This window comes from Lipotes vexillifer, unplaced genomic scaffold (genome assembly GCF_000442215.2).
Source record: "Lipotes vexillifer unplaced genomic scaffold, Lipotes_vexillifer_v1.1 scaffold202, whole genome shotgun sequence".
NCBI lineage: Eukaryota > Metazoa > Chordata > Mammalia > Artiodactyla > Lipotidae > Lipotes > Lipotes vexillifer.
Genome location: NW_006777228.1, coordinates 2,366,885 through 2,383,988, shown reverse-complemented (window position 1 = coordinate 2,383,988; position 17,104 = coordinate 2,366,885). Strand labels below are relative to the sequence as shown.

General features: G+C 33.1%; 1 pseudogene; it reads left to right on the top strand.

Moving 5' to 3' along the window:
• The first annotated feature begins 11,257 nt into the window (after window positions 1-11,257).
• LOC103082738 (proteasome maturation protein pseudogene) lies at window positions 11,258-11,763 on the top strand (annotated as a pseudogene).
• The last annotated feature ends 5,341 nt before the right edge of the window (window positions 11,764-17,104 follow it).

Below are 17,104 nucleotides of genomic sequence, written 5' to 3'. Positions count from 1 at the left end.
CTTCTCTGGAACTCAAATACAAAAATATGAATAGAAATATAGTGGGGAGCGTGGGTATAATAATAGCCCAAGCAATGTAAACCCTGAGCTACAAAAATAACCTTAGGAATGGATGAGAATTAATAGATGATAAAAGTGTTAAAACTTGGTTATTCATGGCTTTAAAGCAAGAAAATGAGAGGAGGATTTGATGCCTGAAGCTTGAAAGGAGACGGAATTAAATCTGGAGAATATTTTTGTGAGAAGAAAGATGGCATGACTAATTTTCAGTTTAAAATGCCAAAAGAATATCCAGGTAGAAGAGTTTTACATTATGATACTTGAATTTAAAGACGTGGAAGATAACAGGATTGAAAGGAAAGGAATGACAGGTTACTATTACAGACTTTGATTTAGGAAGTATAAATATTGGGATGTTAATTAAAGCTATTGTAGTCTATGAGAGGGAGCATATAACAAAACAGGTATGGACCAAAGACAAATTACTGAGGAACATCTGAATTTGAAGAATGGGAGAGAGAAAGATAGAGGAACCTGAAAGGCAAATCATTATACAATGGGTTAAAGGCTAAGTGGTAGTAGTGAAACAGATATAGCAGAACACTTTTAAGAATTCTTTAAATCATGAAAAAAAAGAAATAATATAGTAACTTTAGAGATAAAAATGTATGAGGGAGGTTTTCTTCCCTTTTTTTTTTTTTTTTTTTCAGTATAAGATAGGGATGTGGTTGAGAGTCCACCTGTCGATGCAGGGGACACGGGCTCGTGCCCCGGTCCGGGAAGATCTCACGTGCCGCAGAGCGGCTAGGCCCGTGAGCCATGGCCGCTGAGCCTGCCCGTAAGAAGCCTGTGCTCTGCAACGGGAGAGGCCACAACAGTGAGAGGCCCGCGTACCGCAAAAAAATAAAATAAAAATAAAAAAATAAAGATAGGGATGTGGGCATATTTTTATGGTTACAAAAATAATAAATTGGTAATGAGAATATTAAAAATGCAAAGAGAGAAATAATAGAGAACTGGGAGAGCAAGATCCCAGAAGAGAAGTGGGTGAGATTACGAGCAGAGTCAATGTATCTTGATTTAAACAAATGCTCAATTTCATTTTCTGAAACAAAAAGAGTATAGCTAAAGATATATCAGGACAAGGGAAGAATGCAGAGACAGTCCTGTTGAATGTCATCAACAGTTTAGACAGAATTTTTGGAAATAAGTAGATAAGATGGAGCTAGACTGTCATCAGGGCTTATGTAGGGTAGAAAAGATTTGTAAGAGGCATTATAAGAAATGTAGAAAGGAGTCTTCAGAGATGAGCTCAGCAATATGATATAGTAGAGTCTCATAATTTCTCTCCCAAGTCATTTTAGGTATTCAACACGTATGGATCATGGTTATAATAGTGATAGGACTCTATCTGAGGAAAGCACTTTTTAACTAACACTAGGGTGTATACTTGTTGTATAAATAATTCTTGCTCAAATAGATTTCATTTTCCATTTACCATATCTTTATCATCCACGAAGTTGACGTAGGATAATATTTTGTCAATATTTTCATATATATTTTCAATTTACTGATCTTTCAGCAAATAATTATTGAATGCATTTCTTTGCAACCAATACTTTATTAAGTATTGGGAATGAAAAAGCAGGATGTCTGACATCTCACAATGATTATAAATATCAGTTTTATACTCAACCTCAAAAAATTCAATGTGTGCCAGATTTTACTTAAAAACTCCAAGCAAAGACCAATATTTACAAAGGTAATTGAACTAATTTATTGATCACTTACTTGACATATTTTCAGCTAATTGTTCCCATCCATTCCCTCATTTAATTCTCAGGCTAAACTTAGTAGGTAGTACTATTACTTTACCCAATTTATAGATGAGGAAACCAACATAAAGTTGTTAATTGCTCAAGGCTAAAAATGGTACAGCCAGCTTGAACCAAGTTCTTTGCAAGTCCGAAAGTGGTATTTAATACTTAAGAAAATAAAAGGTAAAGAAAGCTAAGGAGAGAAAAAAAATAATGCCTCAGAAGAAAGATAATATCTGAGCTCAACCACAGACCTAAAACTAAAAGCAAGTGAACAAACAAAATGCCCTCAGATACACAAACTCACACTGCCTGAAAAACAAAGCATTTATATGTATATGAAAGACAAAGTTGAGCATCTGGAAGTTCAACAACTTATCATGACCTTATAAAAAGTGCTAAATTTAATTTTAGATATAAAAGCAAAAAGTATTAAACATATAGGCTAACCAAGATCATGACTCCCATTTCTTTTCTTGAAATTGTAATCATTGAAGATCACTCCCTGCTGTTCAGCTTCTAGTGTTGCTCATCTGAACATAAAAGGGATTGACAATGTATGCAAATGTAACCATATCCATGTTAAAGATCCTCTGAAAAATTGCTTTTGCCTTCTTTTTATCTGGTATCCTGAGCTCCATGAAACTTCAAAACAAGAACCCACATGTTAATCTGCTTCTAGCTATACCTGCCTCCATTACCACAACTTTCATCTAAAATATTTGTTTACACTATTAAACATAAATCCGAATTCTCTTTTGACAAACTTGTTCTTTTTCATGTGGTCATGGTAAAGTATAGTACTTAACAGTTTTAAAGTTCTATTCAATTTTTTTTTTCTTAATCTTCACAAGTACTTGTAAAGCAATTAGGATGGTATAATTAAAGTTGCATTGTATTGATAAGGAACTGAGACTTTGAGTGTATGTATGAGTAACTTCCTCTAAGCCATCCAAGTTTTGAAAATTGAGAGCTGCAATTAATAATAAATTGTTTTGGGTCAGCCTTCTTACTTCCAGTAGTGTTCTCCAAATAGAATTTCCAACCAGTTTCCTGTCTCTGTCCCTAGAACAAAGATCTACTGGATAAGGATGTTGGACTGTTCCTTTATATATTTCAAATACTACAATAGTGTCTGGCATGTTAAATTGTGTGTGTGTGTGTGTGTGTGTTGAACTGTCCTATCCACTGGTAATTTTGTTTCAGCAAATCTAGAGTGGTGCTAGGAATCAGGTTTTAATAAATGGTGCACACTAGTCTGAAGGCAAGCATATTGAATAAGTTATCTGTATGCATGCTAGACTCAAAAATAATACTTCTGTGCTGGGATGAAGTGGAGTAGATAGAGATAAAAACAATAGAGGAAATACTGGAGAGATGGAGAAAACTTTGTTAAAGAATATTAAGGAAAAAACCCTAATTACTAGAAAGCACTCTCATAGGGCATCATTCAATCATAAATGGTAATTGCCTTTCTTGTATTCTTGTTGCCCATTGTTTTTGTGTACTTGTAATTCAGGTAAGTGCTGCACAAGCTTTTCCCTCTCTTTATTCTTGCCACCTCTTTGAAGACAATGGGGGTTAAGGGAATGTGGCTGAGGAAAGATGAGAGACTAGCTAAAGAACAACAACAGCGGAGCAGCTATTGCCCCAAGGTCTAAAAGAACTTGGCTCCTGGTAAGAAAGACTGCCAGTAATGATTAACACTTTAAACAAAAGTGAATTTTCTTAATCCTAGAACAGGAGGATGATAACTGAGTTACACATAAGATTCCAAACAAGTGAATAAAAGTCTGCATCAAAATATAATTTTATTTTTTTGTTCAACTATTCTACTAGAAATATTGAGGGACTGTGAGTTGAAAATATGTTGTCTTACAGAAATTAAGCTGATAAGCTGGTTACGATTTTGCAGTGTTTTCGTCACAGAGGAATTAAGCTTCCTTCCAAAAATATAAAGTGAATACATAGGCACCTGGTACAAACCAGCAGGTGGGTGTCAACATGTGCCTCTTTTTACGTTGCAATGCTGTACTTATTTGCAAAGGAGAACCACAGAGCAGTCATTCTCACCATGTGCAGGTTTGCAAATGGTACAAGAGGGTTCAGGACTGATAGAGAGAGCAGGATTTTGGGTTCCTCAAATCACCCTTCTGTTTCACTTTTTCTTAGAGATTTCTAGTTTCACCACTGTGTTGAGGGGTATCTTCAGGAATAACCCCAGAATTCAAAACATTCCAAAGATTAAAATGAGGCACAAAGGACACCTGAGTAATATAGGGCTTAGCAATCAAGTAATGACTTAAGAGAAAGAAGTTGAACTTTGAGCTCAGAAAAAACCCAGAAAAGACATTAAAAAATCATTTGAAGAAAATCTTTAAGGAAAAAAGATCAATCAACTAACCTAGAAACACTATAGTTCTCAATTTTATATTTTAAAATAAACCATCATATTAGAAACTTAGAGAGTTCTGTTTTGCCTTTTTTTATAAACAATGTTTGAAATAAATCACTAATTGCCATAGGCAGCATCAAAAAAAATGTCCTGCTCTTTTTTTTCACAGGGATAGAATAACTCCATTAGAAGTAATGGAAGCAAATCAAATGGATGGATTAAAATTGTAGTGTTTGCAGAAGTTGAAGAAGACAGAACTATATACATGTGTATAGAAAATGACCATTAGAACAAAAGGTAAATTATAAATTTAAACTTCCAAGATAATGCAAAAATACACTGAATAAATATAATTGAGGATAAGGCCAGTGAAAATTAGAGGAAACTCTAACATATACCATACCTTTAAAAGAAATGCAGACTTTTTTTTCAGCCACATAAAATGACTCAAAGTAGGCACATTAAGGCCTTGTCTAGTGGAGGTCCTGCATTTTAAACAAACTGATGAAGTGATAAGAATTGTTTATACTTGCCATCTACAGAGGTTAAAGGCAGAGAGACTTGGGTTTGAAGTCTATCTCTGTTTTTTAGGCTAGTATTTCATATGGACACTGGATTCTGAATGGGTACATTTATCATAATCTTCTACATCAGGAAAAAAAATGTTTAAAGATTTGTCCAGAAATACACTGGTATACATTTTATAACTCTGTGTATAAACTCAAGATCTAAACAAATTAGAATTGATAGATGTTATATTAGCTAGAATAATCCAGGTGAAAAGTAAGAGAATCAGTTGACAAAATTAGTGCAAAATATAAAGAAGTCATTATCTCATAAAACTAGAAACAAGGTAGCCGTCAGGAATGGTTGGTATAAAAATTGGTTGTTTCAAAGATCTCATCAAAAGTCAGTCTTTCAGATTTGTAGGTAAGAGTCAGACGGGCATTAAAAGGGCTACTTTAGGACTTGGTGTCAAATTCAGGAAATATGTGCCCACAGAAAGAATTACACTTTTTCTTAAACTACTTTTTGGGGAAGCAAGGGACTTACCCAGGGACCAACAATGAAGGATTGTAATGCATAAAAATGATCTGGGGTTTTTGTTTTGTTTTGCTTGTGTGTGTGTGTCTGTGTGTGTCTGTGTGTGAGAGAGAGACAGAGATTTATTTTTGCTGAATGAAAAAGCATTTCTACAGTTTTTCTAACAGTTGAAATGCTGTTTCATGAAGTAGAGAGGTAGTAGTACATCCCTTGCCATTGACACTGTTAAAGTTATCAACTGCAGATACTGTAGCAGATCTAAGAACTTGATTTAAGAACTTGAGAAATGTATAGCAATCTTCTTAGATTACTTTGGGATATTTGTTCTTTTCATCATAATCTATTATTTACCAAGCAAATATTCAGACTACCCATTATACACCAACCATTATGAAGACATTTATATTTAGGTGTAAACTCAAGTGGGCATTGAAGATAAGGACTGAGTAGGTCAATTTCTGTCTGCAATGCTTAGAAGTTGACAAGAATGTGAAATCAAGTAGAATAAATAAAACGGCACATTTACATTTTATTTCTAGAATGAAACACAGTTTCCAAAGAAAGCTTTTTACAGAAGACTACAGAAAACTCAAAATTATATTTTATGAAACCTGTACTATGTCACTTTGATAAACATACTTTTCAAAGAAATGTTCATATTTACTAGTGTGAATTAAATTTAGTACTATATATAATGATCTAACTTTTAGAGTCTAAATTAAACCCACAATAATGAAAAGGATATTGGAGAGAGGAGTATGAACAAAGAGGCTGATTGAAAATAATAGTTGCATTGGAGACAAGAACTAGGAGGATACATTTTCTTTCCTTTAGGCACAAAGCCTTAATTCCAGTTTCTTGAAAAAAGAAATGTCTTTACATATCTTTACACAGAATATAGATACCATCTATTAGAAATTATAAATTAATTGTAACAAGGGAAATCTTAATATAATGATCAAGATATACTATCCAGAAGAATTTTTCCTTTAAGGCAGAAGGTCTTGATTGAAACTTAATTTCAAAATTCATGGTAAACATGGGCATGCCTAGTTGATACGGAAGAAAAATAATTCAATTAAGCGCTCATAGCGTTATTCCTGCACACCATTAGCATTCCATTTTAAAATTAGACTATACTTCATGCTATTCCCCCAACCAACACTCCGCCATCCAATAAAAACTTGCTGGATATATACACTGTCCTGTCTTTCCTTAGTGATCCATTTTTCTGGAATGTCCTTCTGGCTCTTTTCTATCTTTTGAATTCCTACTGATTAAAGGGCCAGTTCATATTATGCACTCTGTAAAGACTTCTCTTGTAACCCAAATAAAATCACTGCTCCTTCCAACATGTTCATTATTGCTACTATACCATGCATCATTTTATGACAGAGTTAGCTGTTAATGGTCCATTTTCCCTTCTACTTTCTGAGCTCCTTGAGACGAAATCCAGGAGCAAGATTGCATTTGCTTTTGCATTCTTTTTATCTCACAGACTATTTGGAAAAGAGTAGATGCTCAATAAGTGCATATTCAATTAATGAAGCATGAATAATTATGCAAACAGTCAAAGGCATTACATAAACTTTGGTTGAGCAGGGACACCACAGAGAAAGTTTTTAATATATTGTATGCACATGTATGGCAATAAAAACAAAAGAGAAAATCATGAAACTAATGCATAAAGGTGGTAGCTAGTGTTTTTATATCCAATGTATTTTTATAATTATTTGATCACAGTGCATGATATAATAGACCTATTAATGAAGGTAAGGAATGAATATAATGGTCATATTCATTCTTTTAATAATTATTTCTTGTTTCTACATCATTATACTTACTATGGAAAAAAAATGACTGAAAAAATGACTGAAAGTTATAGTGGATCATTTAGAATGTAGAATTTCCTCCAGAGATTCCAAGAGTGTTGGCTTGGACAGGGTATGGTCTCTCACGCTGTGATAAAGAAACTTAACCCACTTTCAGGTGCTAGAGTATGTGAACTCTGAGCCTGTGGTCCAGTCCTCGTCTCACCCCTGACCAGCCTATGGAAGATGTGTGGCAGTCTCTATCTCCTCAGTCTCTCCTCAAGCCCTGACTCTGAAAAGAATACAAACTCCCATGATCTGCTCTACACCCAACCATAAAAGACTCTGTTCTCAGAAAATCTATGAGCCAATGTTTAATTCTAACTTCCTATGTGCTTTTCAAATTATATTTTGTAGCTATAAACTACAAACAATAAACTCAAACAGCAAAAGCATTGTTAATGAGTTTAATGAAATATTATTGTCTATTACTTTAAGTGGACAGTGTAAAATTCACTTTGCATTTGAAGAATTAAAGGCTGCTTAATTGTCTGTATTAATATACACAGGAACTAAAATTAGAGCAAGTAGTTTTTTTTCTTTCTTTTTTTTTAATTGAATATGCACCCATCAGAATTCTGATCTCATGGATCGGATATCTGATTTTCCAAAACATATAGGGAAATGAAAATTCACCTTTCACCACTGGAGAGAAATAATTGGTTAGACTTTTCTCACCTTCATAGAATCAGAGGAGATAATACTATTCCCCATAGAATTGGAAGGTGAAATTCAAGCTGGCTGTTAAGAATTGTCCCTTCCAAGTAGAAAGATGAAAACTAGAAAGAAGAAAATGAGATCCTATCTCTTCACTTTTATGTAAGTAGGTCAATTGCTAATCTCTTAATTTAAAAAATTAATCATAAATGTCTTTGAAAACCATAGAAAAATGCCTTTACAAAAGGGTATTTGAGGCCATGAATCTGAAATTAAAGACTATAAGCTAAAGTTTTCACTCATGGAAAATGTCTGGAAGACTTGTGGTGGTTTCATCTTTATTCCTGACTCTCATGAATTATAAGTGTTTGTCCTAACCATTTGTTTTGCGATTTCACTGTTTTAGTTCAATATCTGATAGTTATTTAGCATTAAGTTAATTATCTGTTATCTTAAACTTAAGATCCTTGTTCTTCGGACTTGTGGATATGGGGGAAGGGTAAGCTGTGACAAAGCGAGAGAGAGGCATGGACATATATACACTACCAAACATAAGGTAGATAGCTAGTGGGAAGCAGCCGCATAGCACAGGGAGATCAGCTCGGTGCTCTGTGACCACCTAGAGGGGTGGGATAGGGAGGGTGGGAGGGAGGGAGACGCAAGAGGGAAGAGATATGGGAACATATGTATATGTATAACTGATTCACTTTGTTATAAAGCAGAAACTAACACACCATTGTAAAGCAATTATACCCCAATAAAGATGTTAAAAAAAAAAAAAAATCCTTGTTCTTATCATAGTGATTATCTTATAAAATCATATTGATTTTCTGAGACAGTTAATAAATGTGAACTTCAGAAGTTTGTTTCCCTATTATTTAGTCTGCCTGAAATTTTAAAAATTAAAACTCATAAATAGATATTGAATTAATTATAATGTGACTACACAACAACACAAAAATAATCCAGATACAATATTCTGAACATTAGACTAGATGTCAAATAACTCAATATTTATTCCGAACTTACTATCTGATTATCTATGGCCCCTAAGCTAGTTATTTATACACCCATACACATATACATATCATATACATATTTTCTTTTTAAAAATAGCAAAAAATAACTATGAATATATACCCATATGCTTCTGTGTATATGTAGTATTGTTTTACACTTGATCAATCATTACATAATAAAAAGTGGCCAGTTTTTCCGAAGCTGATTTTTTTCTATAGATATTCTGTAAATGATTCACAGCAGATTTATTTGAAGTACATAATCATCATAAGAGAAGTAAGCTCATAGTTATCATTTTGATTTAGAATTTAATGATTTGAATACAAATGGATCAGAAAATACTTTGTGCTGGTCAAGGAGGGTCAAGAATGACTAGCTTGTTTATGTTAACCAACTGGCTGTGGGTGAGTCTCACTAACTAAGATTTGGATGAAAAACAGTAAGCCAGAATTTTCTTCTTCTGATATAAGAAGCTGATAGTGGATGGGTTACCAAGGAATTCCTATTCTGAGGGACAGCTGTGGGAATAGGACCCCACAGCTCAGTGGCACATCCATCCACTGTGTATGATGAAATCTGCAGTTTTTCAAGGTAGGAGATTTGGAAGGGAGTCAACACTATCATTATATTTCAAGGCTGGGAGTGGGGATTACAGAACTCTCATCTGTAGAACACCATAGCTACCTCAAGAAGGGAATTCCACAGACATGAAAATCCTCTGATATTAAATCAAGAATGAGAAGAAAGGAGAAGAAAAAGCAGTTTATGCCAGGTTCCTCTTTTTCTACTTTAACCACTATATAGGCTTCTTTATTATTCTTATTTTTACTTTCTTTTTTTCTTTTCTTAAAGGATCAGTGCTAAATTTGAATAGTACATGTGTTATCTTCCTCTAATTCAGAATTATGCTATATCCCTACATCCACAACCTATCCACACCAGCCTTTTGCACTGCTGTCCATCTTCACCCTCCCCTTATAATTAAGGTATTGACTCAAATATAATTTTCTTACAGAGAACTTCTTTGATCATATGTCCAGTATTGTGTACTCTAACAGTCACATCCTATCCACCACTCCATTTTACTTCACATATGATAGCACTTAGCCCTATCCGGTTATTGACTAGCCTCCTCCATTAGCATGTATATTGATACCAGAGACCTTGCAGTCTTGATCCTCTTGTAGAAATGCATCTGACCCATAGAAGAAGCTTTTAAAAATATCTGTTGAATAGATTTTTAAGTCTTTTCCAAATCTTTCAGTCTGTAATAGGATAAAAGTTTAAAAATTACTTTGTAATATGTATAAAAATTTTAATTTCACATTAGAAACCTACCAATTTATAATATTTTGTTCTGTTAGTTTTCATTCTTGTGATTAATTAAGATTGAATTTCCACAGAGAAGCCTCTCTTTCAAGGTTTAAAATATTTGACTAAAATATTAGTTCTGAGTTTAATCTTTTTCTTCTGTCAAATAAAAACTGATCCCATATTTAATTTCTATAAAATTAGATCCAACAAAAATAAATGGTTGTAACTTTCAGCTAAGATAACAAATTTAGAAGAGACACTTTTCCAGAAATCACAACAGGAATATGCAAAGATGAAAATATCTATATCCTCACTGAAACTGAGAAAAGAACATCATCCACATCTCAGGTATTATAAAGATGTCATGTGAAATATCATACAGATAGGATAGAAGTAAATTAGGCACAGTTATCTGTGTAAAGACACATTCCTCAACTGAGGAAGCACTGCAATGTCTCAGAATAAATATAAACTTTCCTGAAAATGAACCCTGCTAACACTCCATGATTGAGGTGGAGCTAGAAATTTTAAAAAGAATGAGCCATGGGACATACTTACAGTACATCATTTAAAATGTCCTTCTTTATTTTGAATTACCAGCATTAAAAGAAACTGGTAATGGAAGCCTGAACTTATGTGGCTATATGAAAGCCAGCAAGGGAATAAGGCTTCCCCTGAGCACAACAGAGTTTCTCCTTTATGAAGGAGATTGTGTCACCAATGAGAAGTCTAGGAACAATCTCACCTAGCACCTGAAGTAGAGATCTGGAGAAGGAGTGGCAGAGGTGATAGTAAGGCTATTTAATAAGAAATTTCCAAAACTCCTGTTAGGAACACATCTACATGGATAAACAGCTATTTTTTCCAAGATAAAATGTATAAACAGGAAATAAACAATCATATAAACAATTCTGAAAAACGATTATAATCTAAAAATAAATATTATTACAAATATCTAAATATTATATATATTATTTTATTATTTATGTGTAAATACTATTTTCTATGTTATATAAAATACATATATATTAAAGAAGCACATTTTAAACCTAATTTGCTCCCATTTGAAAAAAATGCAGGAAGTTTATAAATAATGAAACATTTAAAATAAGAAAAGAAGTTCGCAGAGCGAGTTGAAGATGAATGCCAGAGGACTTGGATCTCAGCTAAAGGACAGTATTCCAGTTACTGAACTTTCAGCAAGTGGACCTTTTGCAAGTCATGATCTTATGTTTTTCTTATGTGAAAAATGAACTTTTGTCCAGTCATCCTCTTTAATTATCAGAAAAAAATATCCAGCTCAACCAAGATAAAATGAACTTTTCCACACTGAGAAACATCCAGGGTCTATTTGCTCCATTAAAACTAAAAATGGAATTCAAGGCAGTGCAGCAGGTTCAGCATCTTCCATTCCTTCCAAGCTCAAACCTTTCATTGAATATTTTGAGGGGTAATGATGAGACTATTAGATTTGAAGATATTCTTAATGACCCATCACAAAGTGAACTAATGGGAGAACCACATTTGATGGTTGAATATAAGCTCAGTTTACTGTAATGTAGTGTGCTGTTCATGGAAATAGAGGGGCTGCATATTGTTTATAGTCGTTCTTTACTATAATTTGAGTGCACATGAGAAAAAATAAATAAATAATAAAATAAAATAAATAAAATAAAATAAGAAAACAAAGATAAAAGGTGAGCTGACTGAGAGTCACAAAAGAGTGAAAAGAGAAATGGATGAGCTAATGAAATAAAATAAGAGAACTAAAAATAATAAAGGGAAAATTATAATATAGATCAACTTCAGGTCCAAAAAATCACCACAAAATAGAAAACTGAATTACATTAGATTGGAACAAAGTTCTTCCAGAATATAGAAGAAAAGAAAAAAAAGGTTAAGGAATAAGATCAGAGATATTGAGCTTAATAGATGATAATTATGATTCTGAAGAAGAGACTGAAGCAAATGAGAAATGAGTAGACACAAGCAGAGAATAGTTTAAAGATGTAGGAAAAGACCTTAGTCTTTAGAGTCTTTAGAAGACCTTTAGTCTTTAGATAAGGACTGCTTATCTCTAGGTAAATGTGAAAAAGTGATTCCAGTTATAAGAATCTCCCTCTTCAAAACTTGAAATGAAGGTGATCAGAAGAAGCTGACGTTTTTAGCAGAGTTCTCAACCTTCGGTCCACCTCTCCCAAGCTGTGATTTAGGCATATCCTGAGAAACTAAGACTCCCATATTTGAAGAGACGTGGTAGTAATGGAATACCATGGCCTTTCCCTCTCTGATTGGGAGGGTCTGAGGGAGATGGAAGAGAAAGTAACAGTGGCAACTGCAGAGAGACTAGTGAAAAAACAAAGAGAAACTGCACGACCCAGAACAAGTTCAATGAGGGATATGTTACAGCACTTTTAAATGATTGAGCAAACTAAACTAAATCTTTAATTAGAGTGAAGTGACTTCTAACTGAATTACTGAAAAAGAAAACAAAAGCAGAGGGCTCGGTGTATTGGTCATACTCATACCAGGAAATGTCAAATTTACATAAAAGTGCACAGAACACAAAACCCAACCTTCAGACTTTAAGTATGTAATGATAAGAAAGGAGTAATGGAGAATTCACTCACACTATTTTAGAAGAAATAGCTGTAGACAGAATTACCCAAATGTAACATAGCAAGAAAAAATAAATGGCATCATGCAAATATATTAAATATGTAAACAAATAACACTCATGAAAATATATTAAAATAGATAGATCCATTTAAAACTTGAAGACAAAATGAAAAGTTAAAAAAAAAATTCCTTCCAGTACTTTGTACTATAAAACTTAACAAAACAATGAATTCACTAAATTAAAGCTTAAAGAAGAAAAGATAGAGCAACAGAAGTGAGTATAAATTATGATTACAGAGAAAGGGTACAAATTGATCAAAACAGCACCATAAAATAAATAATAAATAAATTATGAATAGAATGGTCACAATAGAAATATAACTTATTCAACTAAACAAAGGATATTCATAATCATATTAGATACAAAAATAAAATGCAGAGATGAGTTAGAAGGTAAGATCTGAGGACAATAATAATACAAAATAAAAATAATGGTGATCTGAAGTTAGAAAATTCAACAAGTGAAATACAAAAGATATCCAAATATATAATAAAAAATTTTCCTGAAATGTTGGAAAATTTCATACAATGTCCAAAACTTAGATAATAGATGGGTCAATAGACAGAATTTTATGGAAAAGAGCTAAAATATGATCATAATTTCAAATTTAGGAAAACTAAAATATGAAGAAATAATTCTATGAGAATCCTGATTGAAAAAACAGATCTTTCAAGAGTAAGAAAATCAAACTGCTCTCAAGATCGCCACAGCAATATTCAATAATATGAAACATTGGAACAATGTCCCCAAGTTTTGTAGAATAGAAAATATAACCTTTGGGAATGAAAATAATGGCCCCTCAATGATGTCCATGCCCTAATCCCCAGAAACTATGAATATTCTACCTTACATGGCAAAAAGGACTTTGTAGACAGAATTAAATTAAGGATTATGATATGGGGAGATTATTTTGGATTAACCCGTGTGAGCAAGATCTAATCATGAGCCCTTAAAAATGAAAGAAGGCAAGAAGAATGAGTCAGAGAGATGCCAGCAGGAGAAGCATTTAATGCCCCATTGCCAGTTCTGAGATGTTGGGGGAAATGTACAAAAAGTAGAGACAGGCATCTAGGAGGTAAGTGGACCCCAAGCTGAGAGCCATCGAGGAAACCAGAAACCTTAGTCCTTTAGTCTTAGAGAACTAAATTCTGCCAACACCAGAAGGAACAAGGAAATGAAAAATACAAACTTTCCTGTCAACATCTTGATTTTTAGCCCCATGAGACCAACACTGAGTATTTGACTTACAGAATTGCAACAATAAATATTACTCTTTAAAGCCACTATATTGGCTGTAATTTGTTATGGCAGCAATATACGTCTGATACATAACTGAAGAATATTATACACATCTGAGCTGTGTCCATGTATAAAGGAAACAGAAGGGCATCCACAAGGATGAAAATGGTGAGTACACTCTCTTGGTGGTTCTAATGAGGTTGAATTGGAAATGCAGTACCAACTTTTCTTCCTTCTTTTATTTTTAAATGTCTAAGAAAGAGTGAAACTTTCCAGTGCAGAGATTTGAGAAGCAGCTGAATAATATAAATGGAAAAACAAAGTTTAGGGGGAAAGAAAGAATAAGAATATTTTGTTTTCCATAGAAAAAGAGTCAAATCATATTATATACCCTTGAAAATTACGTTTTAAACATTTATATGCACACTTACATACACATAATATTTAAGAACAATGCTACTCTTAAAGACTAAAAAAAAACTCCTTTAGACAATAATATCTTAAGGAAAAATATTTCAAAAGCTCAACATATAGTTTCATTTTAATTTCATGTTGTGTAAAGGAAAATTAAATATAATTCTCTGTATCATCTTATTTATATGAATTTTTTCTCCCCATTCTACTTCTAATCTATTTGTATCTTCATAGACTGGATCAATGTTGTGAAACAATGACCATGTTCTTTACATTATGAATTTGAAATAAGAAATTCAAAATAACACATAGAGAATGAATGCCAGTAGATTACTTGATCATATTAATTAGTAATCTAATGATTATTACATAAACATTATTTTCACAGTGTTAAACCTAGTTTTAAATATTTGTGCTGGATGTTAAAAAATGTATAATATATTTTTAAATGTTTTGTTCTATTAATATTTAACCCTAACACTAAGTCTACCATCCTATAGAAACCAATATGATTAAAGGTATTTCTATTTAACTTGTTAATATCTTAAGTAAAACTTTATGCGTTCTCACTGTTTTGAACATAACAGAAAGATAGTGAAGCAAGCAGTCACCATCAATCTATACTGAAAATCTTAATACTTATCAGGAACAGTGTCAAAAGCTTTAGTAACAAAACAAAACAAAATACATCCACTTCTTTCTTTCAAGGAAGTTTCCATGTAGTTTTGTGACAAGAGCTAACATTTAGCAAAATATAAGAGTAATCTAAATGGTTCTGACTCTAAATGCAACTAAAATTGCTTTGGCTGTGTTCAACACCCTACTTGCAAAAGCTACAGGAGAAATAGAATGCTGATGCTTTCTGATATTAACCCCATTACAATTTTGTGAAATGTCCTGCATTTTATTTTTCTTTCAGTGTTCATAATCATGGATGTTTGGGAATGACAGCAGGCAAATCTATTCTAAACAGAATAGCAACATGGATTTTGTTATTGTTCATTTGATCCTGGTGTTTTGATTAAACAAAACCCTTTGTCTAAAGATCTGTCATCTTGTCTGAGAATATAAACAAATTGGATTAATTTTGTGTTGTTCCAAAATAATTTTGCTTCTGTTGGAATTCAGAAGAAGAGAACTCTTACAGGAAACCATATTCTACCCCTCTTCCCTTTTGAATTATAAGCATGTTCCACACAGGAACTGAGCAGATAGTGAGCACTCATTCCCCAGGCCCTAAATAGAAAGCAAAATATATAAATCTTAGTCCTTACCCAAGACTGTCACATCCAATGAACAAGCTAAACTAATACACCCAAAATAACAGTACACACTGTATGACCAGTCATTATTAAATTTGGCCCTTCCTCTACAGTTCACTTATTTGGAGACAGAAGAGAAAGTTATTATAGCCAGTGTGGTAAGCCAAAGCTCCCTTTGAGTATTTGAGATAAGAATTGAGCTAGGTATTAAAAAGTGGTAAGATTCATAAACATGAAGGCAAGGCTCTTGGGAATTCAGAGCAAAGGAAAATAAGCTTATAAATCTCTCCAGGCAGAAATGAGCATACTGAGTTTGTGAGATGGTGACAACATTGGCTCCACAAAGCAGGAGAAAATTATACTGTAAACATAGAGAGTGGTCTGCTTGGGGAGGGCCTTGAAAAATTAGAGAAGTACGAAATAGAAGCTAGTGAATGAAAAGTCTTGTCAGGAATGGCAACTGAAAATGGTGCTTAATAAAAATTAATAATAAAGTGGTTGTTGGAGAATGGACTATCATATAGGCCACAGTGAGATCACTGCCATCAATACTGAGAAATTACATAACAGAGAGGAAGAGTTAGTGATACACATTTTATTTCAACAGATTTATTTTATATACACAGAGTAAAAGCAAGATTATTTATTTATTTATGTACTGAGGCATGCTTTTTAGTCATGTAACACTAGGGCACACTCCCACATAGTAATTCAAAAGACATTATTGCTAATGGTAGTTGTTTCGACCAAAAAAATTCAAAGACTTAATTTTATTAAATTAACTCATTCAAAGCCATGTCTCTCAGGGAATTCATGCATAAACAGTAGCTAGATGAGAAAATGAAGTGCTAGCTCAAGACAGTGCCAGAGTAGAAGCCAACTATGGTTTGATATAATTGTACAAATCAAGATACAGCCTACCTCCTAGTGTTTCAGTATGAATTTATTAATTGCAGTTTGATCCCTGAAGACTACTAGAAGCCATATTTAATTTGTATGAAAGTTAAATTTGTGGTTGGTCTATATGTATAAGCTAAAAGTAAGTTGTTTTGTGTTTCTGTTTGTTTTGTATTGCATTCTCCTTCTCTAACTTCTTTGCTGGTGATCTGAAATATCCTATGTGTTGCTCTGGCAGAGTTTTCAGAACATTTCTGTGGGAAGCAATGTTTTTTTCTCTTCTCTTTTTCTGGGGGAAAAGAGGAATACAATTTCACATGTAAGCCAAAATATTTTCCTCCCAAATTTCTACCCAAATTCCTTCTCTTTCTTCATTAAAATCTTATCTTAATATATCTACAGGATTTATATCTTTTTTCATAGATGGCTTTTTCATAGATGGCTTTTTCATAGATGGCTTGTAGGATTATATCTGGAAGCATTAATCTGTTTTC